The 18,444-nt window shown below is 35.1% G+C and overlaps 1 protein-coding gene across 2 annotated transcripts in view; it reads left to right on the top strand.

Moving 5' to 3' along the window:
• MARCHF1 (membrane associated ring-CH-type finger 1) overlaps window positions 1-18,444 on the top strand; it is an 848,690-nt gene that overhangs the window by 111,734 nt on the left and 718,512 nt on the right. The gene's annotated exons all lie outside the window — the stretch shown is intronic.

Genomic DNA, 18,444 nt, shown 5'->3' with positions numbered 1-18,444 from the left:
GGCACTATTTTAATTGTATGTAGGGATGAACAAAACAAGCATGGTCCCTGCCTTCATGGAATCAGAGTCTCTTGACAGAAACAGATGTTGAACAATGAAATCTCCCAAATATTTTAAAATTATAAACGTGATGAAGTACCAAATGGTCACACAGTGGTTCCTAATTTAGTAGGAGTGGGGAGCAGTTAAGGAAGCCTTCCTTGAGGCAGTGCCATTTAAACTGAATTACGATCAATGATTAGTAATTTGTCAGGGAAAAATAGTCTAGGCAAGGAAGAGCAGATACAAAGACCTGCTTGTGGGAAGAGCTTGTGTTGGTCTAGGAATTAAAATTTGTGTGAGTGGCTGGATCAGAGTGAGGGAGGACACCAGCAGGTACCAAATCACCCATGGCCCTATAGCCCATACTAATGTAAATGCAAAGAAAGAGGTGTAAGTTGGGAGTAAAAGTGTGATTCCATCAAATGTATAGCTCCAAATGGTGTTTTTTAAAAAATGCAACTTAAATGTGTGCAATGTTCACCTTCAAGAAATGTTGAGTGCCTAGTGCTAGCCAGGCACGGTCCTTAGCTACTTGAATGAAACAGGTATTCTAAATTGGCAGAATTTCTTCAGTGAAGAATCCAAGGACAGTGTCCATAACTGTAATCTGGATGTTTTATAAACTCCTTGCAGTGATTTTCATCTATACTACTTTACAGAATTATAATTGGCTCTGAAATAGGTATTGATAATGGTCTTCTGTTCTAGTTTCAAAATTTCTAATTACTTAATGGTAAAATTTCAAAATGATGTTGACAGATTTTATATCTCAGTTTTGACACTAACTCTCCATGCCTCAGTTTCCTCATTAGTAGAAAGGAATGATTACAAGCAGTGTTTTTCATATTACCCTGCAGATGAGAAGGAGATTTTACTTTTCCATCAATGTATTAAGTTAACCTGCCTCATTCTAACCTTGGCATGGTCTTTCATTTTAAAAGGTATAAAAAATGATTCAATGTAATTTAAATTTTTAAACACATACACATATTTGCACATATCAAATGTGTTTTTGTGGTTTACAGTCACAACACATATTAACACTTCTTTACTTTCCTTCTCATGCCATTGCTTTCTAAGTGTGTACGTATCTCTTCTGCCTTTGCTTGTCTCTGATTCTCATTCCTGTAGTCTTCCTAGGCCTCCCTCTGTCTGCTGTCTCTCACTAACACACATATACACAAAACACACAACTTGAATAATACTCTTCTGCTTTTCTTGAGAGCTTGTTTGGAGGTTCTAGCAGGGGAGCGCAGCTACTCATATACCCTTGACCGAGGAACAGTCCTCTCCTCTATTGGGGAAGGTCGTCCTCTTGGACCCAGTGCGCAGCTTCGGGAGGGACGCACATGGAGCAGTGAGGGAGGAAGGGGACGCCCGCCTAGCCAGCCAGATCAGCCGAATCAACCCTGGCGATCAGTGGGGTGACGGATGTCGCAGCCAGATCACCCTCACATCCTTTTCTGCTTTTCTTAAAGCTTCCCAAAAGTCTTTAATAAAATCAGCCCTTGTAAACTCTTACCCTTCTCACCCACCCTTCTGCCCTCCTCCTCCTGCTACCATTTTTAACTTATGCTATTTTACTAAGTTGGGGAGTAAATACTCATACTTTTGCCCATTATCTTTACCATTACAAGATCTCCCTGGTTCCCATAGATGAGGGGCAGGATACAGTAATTTTTGATTCACTCTAAAATTCATCCCACTCAATGAATACCCCCTTATTCCTTTTTCTTCTGTGATTGAGAGTTCATAACTGTCATTGTGACAAACACTGAAGCATCAGTATAACTGAGCACAGTATGTCCCTGTTTCATATCCCAAACAAGTGTGGTATCTTACCTGCCCAAAGTTCGACAAAGTCCAGTGGTGGTTTTTGAGTTGTCCACCCAGGTGTGATCTGGAAAATGAAAGGAGATTGGCTCCCCATTCATAATAGCGATCTCATTTCGACTGGGTATACAATTAGCATAGTTTCCTCAGATGTAAAGTGGAGATAATGATTTACCTTATCAGATTATGAAGCATATTTGTTTTCTAGGGCTACTGTAAAAAAATATCTCAAACTGAGTGGCTTAAGCAGCAGAAATTTATTGTCTTATGGTTCAGGAGGTGAGAAGTTCAAGATCAAGATGTTGGCCGGGCTGTTCTCTTTGTGAAAATGAGAGGAGGGACTGTGCCAGTCCTCTCTTCCAGCTTCCAGTAGTTCCTTGATTTGTGGTAGCAGAACTCCAATGTTACATGACATTTTTTTTTATAAGGACACAATCATATTGGATTAGCACGCCCCCACCCCTGTTCATTTTACACAGTTACCTTCAATTTTCAAATAAGGTTGCATTTTGAGGTACTAGGACTTAGAACTTTAACATAAGAATTTTGGGGGGACACTATTCAATCCTTAACATGAAGATTGAATGAAATTATATATGTGAAGAATTTAACAAAACAGCTTCAAAATAAAAAAGAAACACTATATTATCTCTTCATTATGTATTTACACTTTTGTATTATTGGTGTATATGTAGGCTTGTTAAGGGTAGAGTTACTCATCTTTGTGTTCCCCACTCCTTAATAGCTGATAGCATGGGACCTTTGCATACTCCAAGTACTAAATATTTGATAAATGTTCTTTAGTCCTATACATATTGTTACACAATTAGATTCGGTATGTCTACTAAAGTTGATGTTTCTATGAGTGTCTATGTCTAAACACAAAGTCATAAGTGTTTAGTAAATCTCTGGAGTGAGGGAAAATGGCATGAGTGAAATTATCAACCAGGTTTTGCTGACTTCAGCTGTGTGTCATGTTTGGTTGGTCAAGAGAAACATCTAAAGTGAGGCCCCTGGAGCACATCAGGTAAGTAAGTACAGCAGGTGGAACAGTTACTGGAAAAAGTATGCCAACTAGACCCCTGAGTTAGAAGAAAAGAGAAAAGAAAACCTTATGTTACATTTTTTTTAATGTCAAGAAGAAAAGAACTCACCTCCACATTTCTTGGGTATTATCTTTTCACAACTTGGTCAGTGGTTCTTAATCCTGGTATACAGTGGAATCACTTGGAGATATCTAAAAACCTATGCTGAGGCCTACTCCAAATCAACTGAATCATTGCTGGGCATGGCCTGGGTTCAGAACCACTGTTGGACCACAGTTTTTCCTGGTGGCCACTTAAGATAGCGATAGTTGTAATTACAGATATGTAAGTTACAGAATGGTAACTGAAAATGGTTTAGCTGATCTCCAAAGTGTTGTACATCATAAACCTAATGGTTACTTTAGAGTGACTAAATCTATGCAAATGCTGGAAGTTATGTCCCCACACTATTTCAAGGGTCACATAGAGTTTACATATATACATCTGCTTCAAGAGTCACATACATTCACCATTCCTGAAGAAAGCAGAAAGCTTAATAGTGCAAACTTGCTGAACTGTTATCTGCCTACTATTTATTGCAGCTCTGCATCCTAATGCATCATTATAGAACAACCGATGTTGATGGGTAGGTGATGCACAGGTCTGGCATGAAGTTAGGAGGTATGTGATTAGCTTCTTCATCATGGAAGATTAGACTCAGTGAATTTAATTTAATACAGATTTACTGTTTATTGCTAATTTTTTTTTGGCTGGAAAAATGCCTAGGTTTCACCTATAGGTATTAAAAACATGGTGCCTATTTTATAGGAAATGTTCGGTAGGTTTTTCTCTGCTTTTTGCAAAATGAGCTAACCATTTGACACAAGGAGGGACAGATTTTCAATGACTATATACTTGATTTTATAATCTCATTTATACTGGTTCATAAATACTGACATATGTTTGGGTCCCAAAGGTTAGTATTTGCTTCTATAATCGTGATGTTATTTTCCACCATTAATAAAAGCCTTAGACTTTAAAGATAACAATTTCCCAAAATAATCAAACCAGAACTATTAAAGTGAACAAGAAGAATGATGAAAAATAAAGAAATAAATTCAGACATTCTTTGAATACATATTTATAATCAAAGGGCTACACTATATTTTGAAGCCAAAAGTAGAAATGCATTATAAAATGTCTCCATAAAATGATCAGAACATGAGCCCCCAAGTACATTTCCTTGACCTAGTATTTCTTTTCATATTGCAGAAACTCATTTTAACAACTGCATTCAGTGGCAAAGGACTCTAAGACTCAAAAGTAAGATTAACTATAATCCCTAGGATAGAAGATGATTAAAGCTCTGAATTAGGAAGAGTATCACACCCCTAATTAACTGTGGAACAGAAACCAGAACTCAGATCTCCCAACTTCTAGCAAGATGGTGTTACTTCTAAAGGCTTTTTTCTCCTATGGTGACTAACATAACATAATAAAAAATAAAATAAAATAAAATAAAGGGACAGAATAAATCTCCAGAAACTGTAAAAAAAAAAAAAAAGGTTTCTTTCTCTCTCGTTTACTCCCTGGCTCTATTTCTTGCTTTGATGCTGGCTTTCACTTATATTATTCAAAACATAAAAATATGGAAGTTTAAAAAATATTGTTTCTATCTTAAAAAGTTAAGAATTTTATTTTCCTGTATTTCCCTTCAGAACCTATTCAGACACACAATTTTTTTTACAATTTTCCTTTCTGCATTTCATTATATATTTAAAAATATTTTATACATCATATATTTATATATTTTATATTTTATGTTTTTCACATATGTATTTTATTTATTGCTAGCACGTTTTTCCAAAAATATTTGTTATCCTACAGCTAGTTATTAGGTCACTATAAAATTTAGCCCCATAAAATATAAAACAGATATGTTAGAAAGAAAAAAGAAAAGTATAAAATGGAACTGGCAGTTTATCATAACACATAGGACTAAGAAAAAATTGAAGGTATAAACAGATATGTGGATCAGCCTGGGGGTAGACAGGCTTGTGTTTACAATCAGAATAGGCAGCTTTTCATTTTTGCATTACATTTTAGAGTTTCACTGAGTGACTGCATTGTAATTTTAAGTCAGAATTAACCTACAGATTGATATTTGTGATGTTTCCAGTATTTGTAAATATTATGTGATGAAGTTTATGTATAGCTCTTTTTTTGTCTACTTTATAAGGATAAATTCCCATGAATATGGAAATGTTTGAGCCTTAAAATGTAATGTTAGGTTATTTTCCACAAGAGTTGTGACAAATACACTAGTGTAATCAATTTATGAATACATCGGCTTTCCCATAGCCTTCTCATCTGAGAGTGTTTTATATGTTTTTTTAAATAAAAAACACAGGGCGCCTGGGTGGCTCAGTCGTTAAGTGTCTGCCTTTCGGCTCAGGTCATGATCCCAGGGTCCTGGGATCGAGTCCCGCATTGGGCTCCTTGCTTGGCGGGAAGCCTGCTTCTCCTTCTCCCACTCCCCTTGTTTGTGTTCCTGCTCTCGCTATCTTTCCCTCTGTCAAATAAATAAATAAAATCTTAAAAAAAATATATAAAACACTTAGAAATAGAATAATGGGTAATACAGTCTGAACATTTAAAAAAATAAAAATACACACCAAACTGACTGTATCAGTTTATATTCCTGTCTTTAAGTATGTCTTGGACATAGCTGTTGAAGTCTTTTAATTTATTTTACAGTACTTCAAAATTATTTTAATATTTAATAATAGTTTTCATGATTTCTTTTATAATACTTAAAGGCTTTTTCAATCTGTAGTCAGTTCCCCTTTTTTTCCATTCCGATAATGCCTGTGTTTTCTTTCCTTTCTTTTCTGATTATTCTTGTCTATTCTTGTCTATTCAGTCATTTCTTTGAAAATATCAATTTTTAAAAATTTTGTTAGCTCGTTTTTATCTTTATGATAGTCTTTTTCTCTTTTTCTTTTTTTCTGACTTGTGTTATAAGTAAGTACATATTTTCAGTCTTTTTGTTTTCACCTAAATGCAGTTAGGGATGTAAATTTTATTTTGAGTACCACTTTGGATATAACTTAAGGTTTTGGAAAACAATGATACTAGTTTCATTCAATTTTAAGCTTGTAATTCTCTTTTATTTAATATTTGAATTATAACATTTCCAGATACTTGGATTCTTATTTGACTCATTGTTTTCTAAGTATTGTATTGTGATCAGTGATTAGATAATGACTTTTATGATGTAATTAAAAAAATTTTCTTGGGCATGGAATATCTTTCCACTTGTTTGTGCCATCTTCAATTTCCTTCATTAGGGTTTTATGGTTTTCAGAGTACAAGTCTTACACCTCTTTGTTTAAGTTTATCCTAGGTATTCTGTTATTCTTGGTGCAATTTTAAATGGTGTTGTTTTTAAATGTCTCTTTCTGCAACTTTGTTATTAGTGTATAGAAACACTACTGATTTCTGGATATTAATTTTGTATCCTGCTGCTTTACTGAATTTCTATATTACTTCTAGTAGTTCTTGAGAATGCCTTCATAGTCTACTAGGAAGTCAGATTTTATAAGTATTCCTTTAGTATATGATTAGAAGTTTTATTCTCTGTTTATTGAAGGCATAAAGCATTCGGGTCATTTGTTGATTATGTCATTCATAACTTCAATGTATTTCTTGTTTTTTAGGTATTTGGCCTAAAGAGTTTCTAAAGAGTTATATGAAGTTATCAAATATGCTTTATAATTTGTTGAATTTTCAGAAATTATATCAGTTTTTCTATATATATTTTAAGGATGTAAGATGCATAAATATTTGGGATTCATATCATTTGATATCTTTGTCCATTTGGACAAACTTTTCATGCTCACTTCAGAAGCACATACACATTTGGACAGACTTTTCTTCTTTGATTTTAATAATTCAACATCTATTTTATTTTGTCTGATTACTTGTGGCATCCTATTTTTTTCAACAATCCTGTGCCATTTGATTTTAGGTGTGTCTGTTACAAGTAAAATAAGTTGGATCTTGTTACTTGTGATATTCTCCATCTCTTTAATAGTTGAATATAACATATTTTTCATGCATGGTATTATTGAAGAGTTTAGACTAATTTTTGCCATATTATTTTGTCTTTCTACGTTTCTTTTTTTTTTGTTTGTTTTTCCTTGCTCTTTTTTTTTTTTAACTTTCTTGCCATTTGTTAGATCATTGCATTTTGTCCTTACTGGTTTGGCATTTATAAATTATATTCTTTTAGGGGCTATATTTAAATTTTTGTTTCTATTTCTTGTTTTTTTTAACTTTATATTTTGAAATAATTATAGACTTATGGAATTGCAAAAATTGGATAAAGATATCCATATACTTATCACCCAGTTTTCTCTAATTGTCACATTTTACATAACTACAGCACGTTATCGAAAACCCCAAACTAGCACTGATATGTATATAATTAAGTAGCCTGTACATTTCACCAGTTTTGCATGATTCATTTTTTATATGTGTGTATATATTTCTGTGACATATATCACATGCATAGGTTTGTATAATCAACACCAGACAAGATACAGAACTGCTCTATCTACAAAATAACTCATTCATACTATCCCTTTATGGTAGTATTACCTTTGAGCCCACCCCTGGCTACCACTATTCTGCATCTCTAAAGTTGTATTATTACAAGAATGTTATATGAATGGAATCATACAGTCTGTAAATTTGGAGATTGTTTTTTTTTTTCATTCTGCATCCAGATTTTTCGTGATTCTATAGTTTGTTTCTTTTTAATGCTGAGTAGTAGTCTATTTTATGGATGTCCCAGATTTTGTTTATCTATTCACCCCTTGAAGGATGTTGGGTTATTTTGAGTTTTGGTCTAGTACAAAAAAAAAAAAACTGCTATAAATATTTGTGGACAGATGTTTGTGTGAACATATGTTTTCATTTCTTTAGAATAAGTGCCGAGGAATATGCTTATGTTTTTAATATGAAATTAATCTTCTATCTGTTTAAACAAAGTCTAGGTTTGATCAATATTCATAACTTCCCCCCCAAGTCAATATACCAAATATACTAAATAGGCTGTATTTTTGTTGTAATCCACCACTGCTCTCCTATTGTCTGGAATTTTAGTTCCAATGTCTTATTAAAAACATTTTTTGAAAATGAAAAATTAAAAAAACAACCTGTTCAATATAAAACATTTTTTGTAATTGGTACCTATTTAAATATTACAATAGATTTTATTAATTCAGTTGCTTTAATTTTTCTTTCTTCTTTGCATCTTATTTCCTTCTAGAATTTTTTCTTCTTGGTATCATATAGTTTTACTAAGAAAAGGCTTTGCATGTGGTTTACTTTCTAAGTTCTCAAATGTCTGAAAATACCTTTATTGAATCCATTTCTCTTGAATGAAAGTAGGACTATTAAAGATTCCTAGATTTCAGTTCTTTGCCATAGCATTTTGAAGATGTTTCATTCATTCTTATATTTAATTATGCAAATTATAAGTTAGAGGTAGTATACTTTCTTTAATTTGGAATAATCTATCATTTTTTATCTGAATTCTTTTAGATATTTTTTATCCTTGTTTTCAAGTTTCATTTGGACTGCATTATTTCACCCCAGTATTTTAATCCTTTTCATTATACCATGGGTCTTTCATTTGAGGACTAACCTCTCATTTTTTCCCCTTCTCCCAACTCTGGAAAATTCTTAGGCATTATTCCTTCAAATACAGATTAACTTACATTCTCACTTACATTAACTCTTTTTTCCCTCTCTGAAACTACTAAGAGGTAGATTTTGGAAATTTCTGAATTCCTCGTTTCCCTCTTTAGTCATTTGTTTAATTTGTATTATAACAATTTATATTTTTCATTTTTAGTTTTATTATTACTGTTAAATTTTGTTGCATTATCGTCTGTGCTAATTTCATGTAAATAACATTTCCCTCCTTTCTCTGAGATTAGCTTACTTATTTTAATAAGTTAATATTGATTAATCTATTAATTCATCTTATGTCTAAGTTTTTTTAATGTGTAAAATTGGTTGATTCTTTTTGATAGTATTGGCCTTTCTCAGGTGTTTGGCCTTCCAAATGACACTGTGAGGCATAGCCATATGAGCTGAGACTGCATTTCAATATTGACGCTGGTGCTGAGGTTTCACATGGCTATGAGAAGTAAGGTGCCTTCAGGATGAGGCTACACTGGGAGGTAACTTCTCAGTGCTTCCTGGGCTAAATTTTTTGCTGGGTGTGTTTCTTCCCTTTCCCTGGGATTACCGTTAGTGATTTTTCTATTTTTTTATTTTTTTTGAGGATGAATATAGTTATTAATTTAAAAGATATCTAGTCTATCTTTTCTAAACAGTTGATGAAGGAAGAACCAAAAATTTGTAAGCCAATATACTCTTAATAACACTGGCTTAAATTATACTTATTATACAATAAACTCTCATTTTCACTGTACTGCTTAAGTTATAAAGGCTAATCATCTCTTCTAGAATTTTTTTTGCATCCATACATAGGCAGGTTTAAAAAAATTCAAATCCACTTGAGGTTTAGTAATCATATTATCTCTAGAGTAATTTGAGTATTTCTTTCCCTAAGCTGTTTATTTTGTGATGTTTTATCTAAGATGAAAACTATTGATTTTTTTAAACAGTCAAAATCACTAAAAAAATCCATTGCTGCTTTTGACTTTTTTGGAATAAAATTATTTATTTTTCACATGTCTTTCTTAGCCTTCCCAAAGTTATTGATTCATTATTTTGTCAGTTTTGAAATGTATTTCTTTGTTTCTAGATTTATTTCTGTCCCATTAAGATTTTATTTTTTAGCGGTCTGCTATGGTGTGTTGTAATGTTGTCTATGTGGAGAATTCTGCTGGAAGGGTGAGTAAAGCAATGCAGAAGTGTTTTCATTGAAGCCAAGTCCTGAATTTTTCAAAATCACTGTGAATTATAAAGGAGGCAGCAATAAAAATTTTGTTTTATCAATACTACATGAAGTACTTTGCCTTTACCATTGTCTTGATACATAGAGTGCAAAACCACATCTGTTTACATGCTGTGTAAAACAACAATTTAAAGATCAAAGTGATCATTGTTTCTATGTGAATTTCTCTTTGGCCTGAAGCTAAAATTTGGCATTTGTGGTGTTGTGCAGGATTTGACTAGGAGAAGGGCCAAGAAAGAAAAGCTGCCAGGGCAAACGATATATTTCATTACACATAAATGTCCTCAAATATTCTCAGTCTCATGGCTTACACTTTATCTTTTTCTATTGATCATCTCATAAAATGGAAGCAAAACATTGTGAGTTTGAATTGGGTAAATATAATTGTATGTTCTGTGTTTGAAAGGGTATTATACCTTAGAACTATAGAAAGAAATGGCATTCGATGCAATGTTAAGCAAAAAGCAAATTCAAATAGATTTTGCTAGGGAAATACAGTTCACAAATGAATAACTCTGAGAAAGAAGAACACAAGGTTTATATTAAGTATTATTTTTATGTAATGATTAGCACATTGTTGACCATTTATTTGTATTAAATAATGATGCTCATAATAGTATTGTATATTTCTTGATCTTTGTTGTGGGTCTCTTAAATGTAAGAAGAAGTGACATCTTTCAAGTCTTTTCAGGGCTCCTCTCCCAAATTAAAAACAAAACAAAATAAAACAGGAAATAATGAGTTAGTTCAATTAGCACACATTCAGATACTCCTGGTTGATGGATTTGAAGGCCTTGATTGATTCTTCCTCTTCTTCATTGCCCTTTTACATTATAGTTCCTCCTTTTCCTAGTTGTGATCAGTGTTGTTAAAATACTTTATCATCCTATTTCTCTAGATTCTAGTAATTTTTAAAATTTAAACTGCTTTAGTTGTAACAAATAATTAAAAAACCAAATTCTAATTGATCATGCTTTATGATTAATTACTGAATTATTTATTTAATCAACTTGGGGGACCCTGGGATGGGAAACAATTTCTCAAAATACAAATAAATATCATTTATTAATATAATGTATGTGACATTAGGTTTACTAATTGAGAAATCTTGGGGTAGGAAATTGAGTTATCATTTTTCCTGTAGATTTATTTCCCAGTTTACACAATGAGATTGAAATAATACTGAAACTATTAGGGCTGCGCCCTTTCAGGGTTTATCTCCCATGTTTCCTGCATTCAGAGCATCTTCTGTCTTGGATCTGTGAGAGAAACAATCTAAAATCTGATAACAAATGAAGATCTATAGGATGTAATTGTTCCTTTGAATATTTACTCTTAAAAATATTTGCCTTCTGCTTTCTCTAAGCAGCTCTCTCCCTTCCTTGTTTTAATGCTGTGTTCTCTCCATTACCATTCTGTAACTTAAATGGCTTTTCTTATGCATATGACTCACCCCACATCAGTCTTGGATCTGCCCTCTCTCTGGAGCTCCAACTCAGTACAGCTAACCTGAATGTTACACCTCTTTCTCTAACTCAGCAGGATGCAAATGACTGATCTACTGGTCATCTTTCTTGGATCTGTCACTTGATAACTTTATCATCTTGGGCAGTTCACCCTACATGCCTCAGTTTCACCTAACTATTAGGAGGTTAAATGAGATAACAGAAGAAATCTGCTTAGAATTGTGTCTGGAGGTGCTCAGTAATTGTTCCCTCCCTGACTGCTTCTCTCTGAGTTTTCCATTTCTGTCCCTGGGACCTCCATCAGGTCACCAAATCGTCATCTTGCAGTTTGCGCTTTTCCTTGGTTGCCCACATCAAATCCGTGAACTCCCATGAATTGTTTTGAATTTGATTACAAGTGATTATACTCTAGGTTGGACTCTAATTGCCTGGATCATTTCAAAGCTCGCTTTTACTGTTCTTCCTGATGCCTGACTCTCTCTTCCTTATTTAGTTTTTATGCATTGTTATGAAAAACTTCTGAAATATTGTTCTGTATGTCATTTCCCTACTAATAAATTTTCAGGGAATTCTCCAATACCTACAAAATACAGCCAAACTTATATTGTTTTTGATTCAGGGCCCTTAATAATGGAGTGTCTAGACATTTCCGTCTCTATTTTTACTATTCTCTTTGTGAACTTTCCCTCTCATCACGCTAAGTAGCTTTGATTTTACATACACACCCCATGTTTTCCTTTCTCAGAGTCTTTATGTTCCTCCCAGCATAGGGACTCTGAATGTCTCCTCATGCCTATTCTACCAAAATCAAACCCGTGTTTTAAAAGTGCAACTCAGAACTTTCCCTCTTGCCAGTGATTTCAAGTAATTCAAGCATTTCTTAATAAAAATTCCCACTTCATCTGTCTATTTCACTACTTGCTGCTTTATATTAGTTACATGTCCTCTTTCCGCATTTGTCCTTAAGCTTCTTGATGGTGGAATCCATATGCTCTTCATCTTGGTATCCACTCAAGGGTTGTAAATGAAACTTTTCCTATAGTAGTCATTATTATTTGTTGAATAAATAAATGGGTATGTATTGATTGAGTTCGTGCTCATGTGATTCCCAAAAATGTTTCAAAAATTTATGAGGATAGAATTAATGAATATACCAAGAAAAATATGTGCAGTCCTTGTTATAGTAGATGTTCTGTAATATGAGAGTAGTCTCAACATTTGCCAGTCATTGCTTATAAAATACTTTGAGATTCTGAATGAATTCATTTTTACTGGGTTTTGAATTTATGTGCAGAAGTATTGAGACACTGACATCTTTAAAACTTTAGTTCAAGCCAAAGATATTAGCAGCATTCCTTTGTCTCTTTTGCAAAATATTTTTTAAAATGAGATCTTTATTAAACAACCTAAGTACAATGGTCTTTCTCATTCAGAAAAATTCATCACAGGAGAAGAAGTACTTTAATTGATGGTAATTTTTAATTCACAGGCAATATTTATTTCTCAATAAATATTTCATAGAACTGGGATTTATGTGGCCTTAGTGCTATGTCATATATAATGATTTTTTAAAATTTTTATTGTTATGTTAATCACCATATATTACATCATTAGTTTTTGATGTAGTGTTCCATGATTCATCGTTTGTGCATAACACCTAGTGCTCCATGCAGAATGTGCCCTCTTTAATACCCATCACCAGGCTAACCCATCCCCCTACCCTCCTCCCCTCTAGAACCCTCAGTTTGTTTTTCAGAGTCCATCGTCTCTCATGGTTCGTCTCCCCCTCCGACTTACTCCCCTTCATTCTTCCCCTCCTGCTATCTTCTTCTTTTTCTTTTTTCTTAACATATGTTGCATTATTTGTTTCAGAAGTACAGATCTGTGATTCAACAGTCTTGCACAATTCACAGCGCTCACCATAGCACATACTCTAACCAATGTCTATCACCCAGCCACTCCATCCCTCCCACCCCCCACCACTCCAGCAACACTCAGTTTGTTTCCTGAGATTAAGAATTCCTCATATTAGTGAGGTCATGTGATACATGTCTTTCTCTGATTGACTTATTTCACTCAGCATAACACCCTCTGGTTCCATCCATGTCGTTGCAAATGGCAAGATCTCATTCCTTTTGATGGCTGCATAATATTCCATTGTGTATATATACCACTTCTTCTTTATCCATTCATCTGTCGATGGACATCTTGGCTCTTTCCACAGTTTGGCTATTGTAGACATTGCTGCTATAAACATTGAGGTGCATGTACCCCTTCGGGTCCCTACCTTTGTATCTTTGTGGTAAATACCGAGTAGTGCAATTGCTGGATCATATGGTAGCTCTATTTTCAACTGTTTGAGGAACCTCCATACTGTTTTCCAGAGGGGTTGCACCAGCTTGCATTCCCCCCAACAGTATAGGAGGGTTCCCCTTTCTCCACATCCCCGCCAACATCTGTCATTTCCTGACTTGTTAAATTTAGCCATTCTGACTGGTGTGAGGTGGTATCTCATTGAGGTTTTGATTTGGATTTCTCTGATGCCGAGCGATGTTGAGCACTTTTTCATGTGTCTGTTGGCCATCTGGATGTCTTCTTTGGAAAAATGTCTGCTCATGTCTTCTGCCCATTTCTTGATTGGATTATTTGTTCTTTGGGTGTTGAGTTTGATAAGTTCTTTATAGATTTTGGATACTAGCCCTTTATCTGAAATGTCATTTGCAAATATCTTCTCCCATTCTGTCAGTTGTCTTTTGGTTTTGTGGACTGTTTCTTTTGCTGTGCAAAAGCTTTTTATCTTGATGAAGTCCCAATAGTTCATTTTTGCCCTTGCTTCCCTTGCCTTTGGCGATGTTTCTAGGAAGAAGTTGCTGCGGCTGAGGTCGAAGAGGTTGCTGCCTGTGTTCTCCTTTAGGATTTTGATGGACTTCTGTCTCACGTTTTGGTCTTTCAACCATTTGGAGTCTATTTTTGTGTGTGGTGTAAGGAAATGATCCAGTTTCATTCTTCTGCATCTGGCTGTCCAATTTTCCCAAAACCATTTGTTGAAGAGACTGTCTTTTTGCCATTGGACATTCTTTCCTGCTTTGTCAAAGATGAGTTGACCATAGAGTTGAGGGCCCATTTCTGGGCTCTCAGTTCTGTTCCATTGATCTATGTGTCTGTTTTTGTGACAGTACCATACTGTCTTGATGATGACAGCTTTGTAATAAGAGCTGGAAGTCTGGAATTATGATGCCGCCAGCTTTGCTTTTCTTTTTCAACATTCCTCTGGCTATTCGGGGTCTCTTCTGGTTCCCTACAAATTTTAGATTATTTGTTCCATTTCTTTGAAAAAAGTGGATGGTATTTTGATGGGGATTGCATTGAATGTGTAGATTGCTCTAGGTAGCATTGACATCTTCACAGTGTTGGTTCTCCCAATCCATGAGCATGGAACGTTTTTCCATTTCTTTGTGTCTTCTTCAATTTTTCATGAGTATTTTATAGTTTTCTGAGTACAGATCCTTTACCTCTTTGGTTAAATTTATTCCTAGGTATCTTATGGTTTTGGGTGCAATTGTAAATGGGATCAACTCCTTGATTTGTCTCTCTTCTGTCTTGTTGTTGGTGTATAGGAATGCCACTGATTTCTGTGCATTGATTTTATAGCCTGCTACTTGACTGAATTCCTGTATGAGTTCTAGCAGTTTTGGGGTGGAGTCTTTTGGGTTTTCCACATACAGTATCATATCATCTGCAAAGAGTGAGAGTTTGACTTCCTCTTTGCCGATTTGAATGCCTTTGATTTCCTTTTGTTGTCTGATTGCTGTGGCTAGGACTTCTAACACTATGTTGAATAGCAGTGGTGAGAGTGGACATCCCTGCCGCGTTCCTGACCTTAGGGGAAAAGCTCTCAGCTTTTCCCCATTGAGAATGATATTCGCTGTAGGTTTTTCGTAGATGGCTTTTATGATATTGAGATATGTACCCTCTATCCCTATACTCTGAAGTGTTTTGATCAAGAAAGGATGCTGTACTTTGTCAAATGCTTTTTCTGCATCTATTGAGAGGATCATATGATTCTTGTTCTTTCTTTTGTTAATGTATTGTATCACGTTGATTGATTTGCGGATGTTGAACCATCCTTGCAGCCCAGGGATAAATCCCACTTGGTCGTGGTGAATAATCCATTTAATGTACTGTAGGATCCTATTGGCTAGTATTTTGGTGAGCATTTTTGCATCCATGTTCATCAACGATATTGGTCTGTAATTCTCTTTTTGATGGGGTCTTTGTCTGGTTTTGGGATCAAGGTAATGGTGTCCTCATAAAATGAGTTTGGAAGTTTTCCTTCCATTTCGATTTTTTGGAAGAGTTTCAGGAGAATAGGTATTAATTCTTCTTTAAATGTCTGATAGAATTCCCCTGGGAAGCCATCTGGCCCTGGGCTTTTGTTTCTTGGGAGATTTTTGATGACTGCTTCAATCCTTAGTGGCTATAGGTCTGTTCAAGTTTTCTATTTCTTCCTGGTTCAATTTTGGTAGTTGATACATCTGTAGGAATGCACCCATTTTCCAGGTTATCTAATTTGCTGGCATAGAGTTGCTCATAATATGTTCTTAGAATTTTTTGTATTTCTTTGGTGTTGGTTGTGATCTCTCCTCTTTCATTCATGATTTTGTTGATTTGGGTCATTTCTCCTTTCTTTTTGATAAATCTGGCCAGGGGTTTATCAATCTTGTTAATTCTTTCAGAGAACCAGCTCCTAGTTTCGTTGATCTGTTCTGCTGGTCTTTTGATTTCTAGTTCGTTGATTTCTCCTCTGATCTTTATTATTTCTCTTCTCCTGCTGGGTTTAGGCTTTATTTGCTCTTCTTTCTCCAGCTCCTTTAGGTGTAGGGTTAGGTTGCGTATTTGAGACCTTTCTTGTTTCTTGAGAAAGGCTTGTATTGCTATATACTTTCCTCTCAGGACCGCCTTTGCTGTATCCCAAAGATTTTGAACAGTTGTGTTTTCATTTTCATTGGTTTCCATGAATTTTCTTAATTCTTCTTTAATTTCCTGGTTGACCCATTCATTCTTTAGTAGGATACTTTTTAGCCTCCATGTATTTGAGTTCTTTCCGTCTTTCCTCTTGTGATTGAGTTCTAGTTTCAAAGCACTGTGGTCTGAAAATATGTAGGGAATAATCCCAGTCTTTTGGTACTGGTTGAGACCTGATTTGTGACCTAGGATGTGATCAATTCTGGAGAATGTTCCACGGGCACTAGAGACGAATGTGTAGTCCGTTGCTTTGAGATGGAATGTTCTGAATATGTCTGTGAAGTCCATGTGGTCCAGTGTGTCATTTAAAGTCTTTATTTCCTTGTTGATCTTTTGCTTACATGATCTGTCCATTTCTGTGAGGGGGGTGTTAAAGTCCCCCACTATTATTGTATTGTTGTCAATGTGTTTCTGCGCTTTTGTTATTAATTTCCTTATATAATTGGCTGCTCCTATGTTAGGGGCATAGATATTTACAATTGTTAGATCTTCTTGTTGGATAGAGCCTTTAAGTAGGATATAGTGTCCCTCCTCATCTCTTATTACAGTCTTTGTTTTAAAATCTAATTTGTCTGATATAAGGATTGCCACCCCAGCTTTCTTTTGGTGTCCATTAGCATGGTAAATGGTTTTCCACCCCCTTACTTTCAGTCTGGGGTTGTCTTTGGGTCTAAAATGAGTCTCTTGCAGACAGCATATTGATGGGTCTTGTTTTTTAATCCAATCTGATAGCCTATTTCTTTTGATTGGGGCATTTAGCCCATTTACCTTCACGGTATCTATTGAAAGGTATGAATTTAGTGCCATTGTATTGCCTGTAAGGTGACTGTTACTGTATGTTGTCTCTGTTCCTTTCTGATCTATGCTGCTTTTAGGCTCTCTCTTGGCTTAGAGGACCTCTTTCAATATTTCTTGGAGGGCTGGTTTCGTGTTTGCAAATTCCTTTAGTTTTTGTTTGTTCTGGAAGCTTTTTATCTCTCCTTCAATTTTCAATGAAAGCCTAGCTGGATATAGTATTCTTGGCTGCATATTTTTCTCGTTTAGTGCTCTGAAGATATCTTGCCAGTCCTTTCTGGCCTGCCAGGTCTGTGTGGATAGGTCTGTTGCCAATCTAATATTTCTACCATTGTAGGTTACATATCTCTTCTCCCGAGCTGCTTTCAGGATTTTCTCTTTGTCTCTGAGACTCGTAAGTTTTAGTATTAGATGTCGGGTTGTTGACCTATTTTTATTGATTTTGAGAGGGGGTTCTCTGTGCCTCCTGGATTTTGATGCCTGTTTCCTTCCTCACATTAGGGAAGTTCTCTGCTATTATTTGCTCCAATATACCTTCTGCCCCTCTCTCTCTTTCTTCTTCTTCTGGGATCCCAATTATTCTAATGTTGTTTCATCTTATCGTATCGCTTATCTCTTGAATTCTGCGCTCGTGATCCTGTAGTTGTTTCTCTCTCTTTTTCTCAGCCTCTTTATTTTCCATCATTTGGTCTTCTATATCACCGATTCTCTCTTCTGCCTCATTTATCCTAGCAGTTAGTACCCCCATTTTTGATTGCACCTCATCAATAGCCTTTTTGATTTCGACTTGTTTAGAATTTAGTTCTTTTATTTCTCCAGAAAGCCTTTCTCTTGTAAGTTCCACGGTTTTTTCAAACCCAGCTCGTATCTTTAAAGTCATGATTCTGAACTCTAGGTCTGACATTGTACTCATGTCCGTATTGAGTAGGTCCCTAGCTGACGGTACTACCTCTTGTTCTTTTTGCTGAGGTGATTTTTTTCATCTTGTCGTTTTGTCCGGAGGAGACTAGATGAATGAGAGAACAAAATGCTAACAGGTTAACAACGTCCCCAGCAAATATACTGTATACAAATCAGAAAAGTCCTGAAACCAGGGGAAAAGAAGGGGAAAGAAAGAAAAAAGAAAGAGGAAAAAAAAAGATAAAAACAAAAACAGAACAATACAAAAAAAGCAGAATATGATCAAATATGATCAGGCTAGTGCATAGATCAGTGCCACACACTAGATTCTGGGGGTATTTTGGCCTGTTAGAAAAAAGTG

The sequence above is a fragment of the Zalophus californianus genome, chromosome 2 (genome assembly GCF_009762305.2).
Source record: "Zalophus californianus isolate mZalCal1 chromosome 2, mZalCal1.pri.v2, whole genome shotgun sequence".
In the NCBI taxonomy this organism is placed as follows: domain Eukaryota; kingdom Metazoa; phylum Chordata; class Mammalia; order Carnivora; family Otariidae; genus Zalophus; species Zalophus californianus.
Note: the sequence above shows the minus strand (reverse complement) of the source record. Positions and strands in the feature narration are given on the sequence as shown.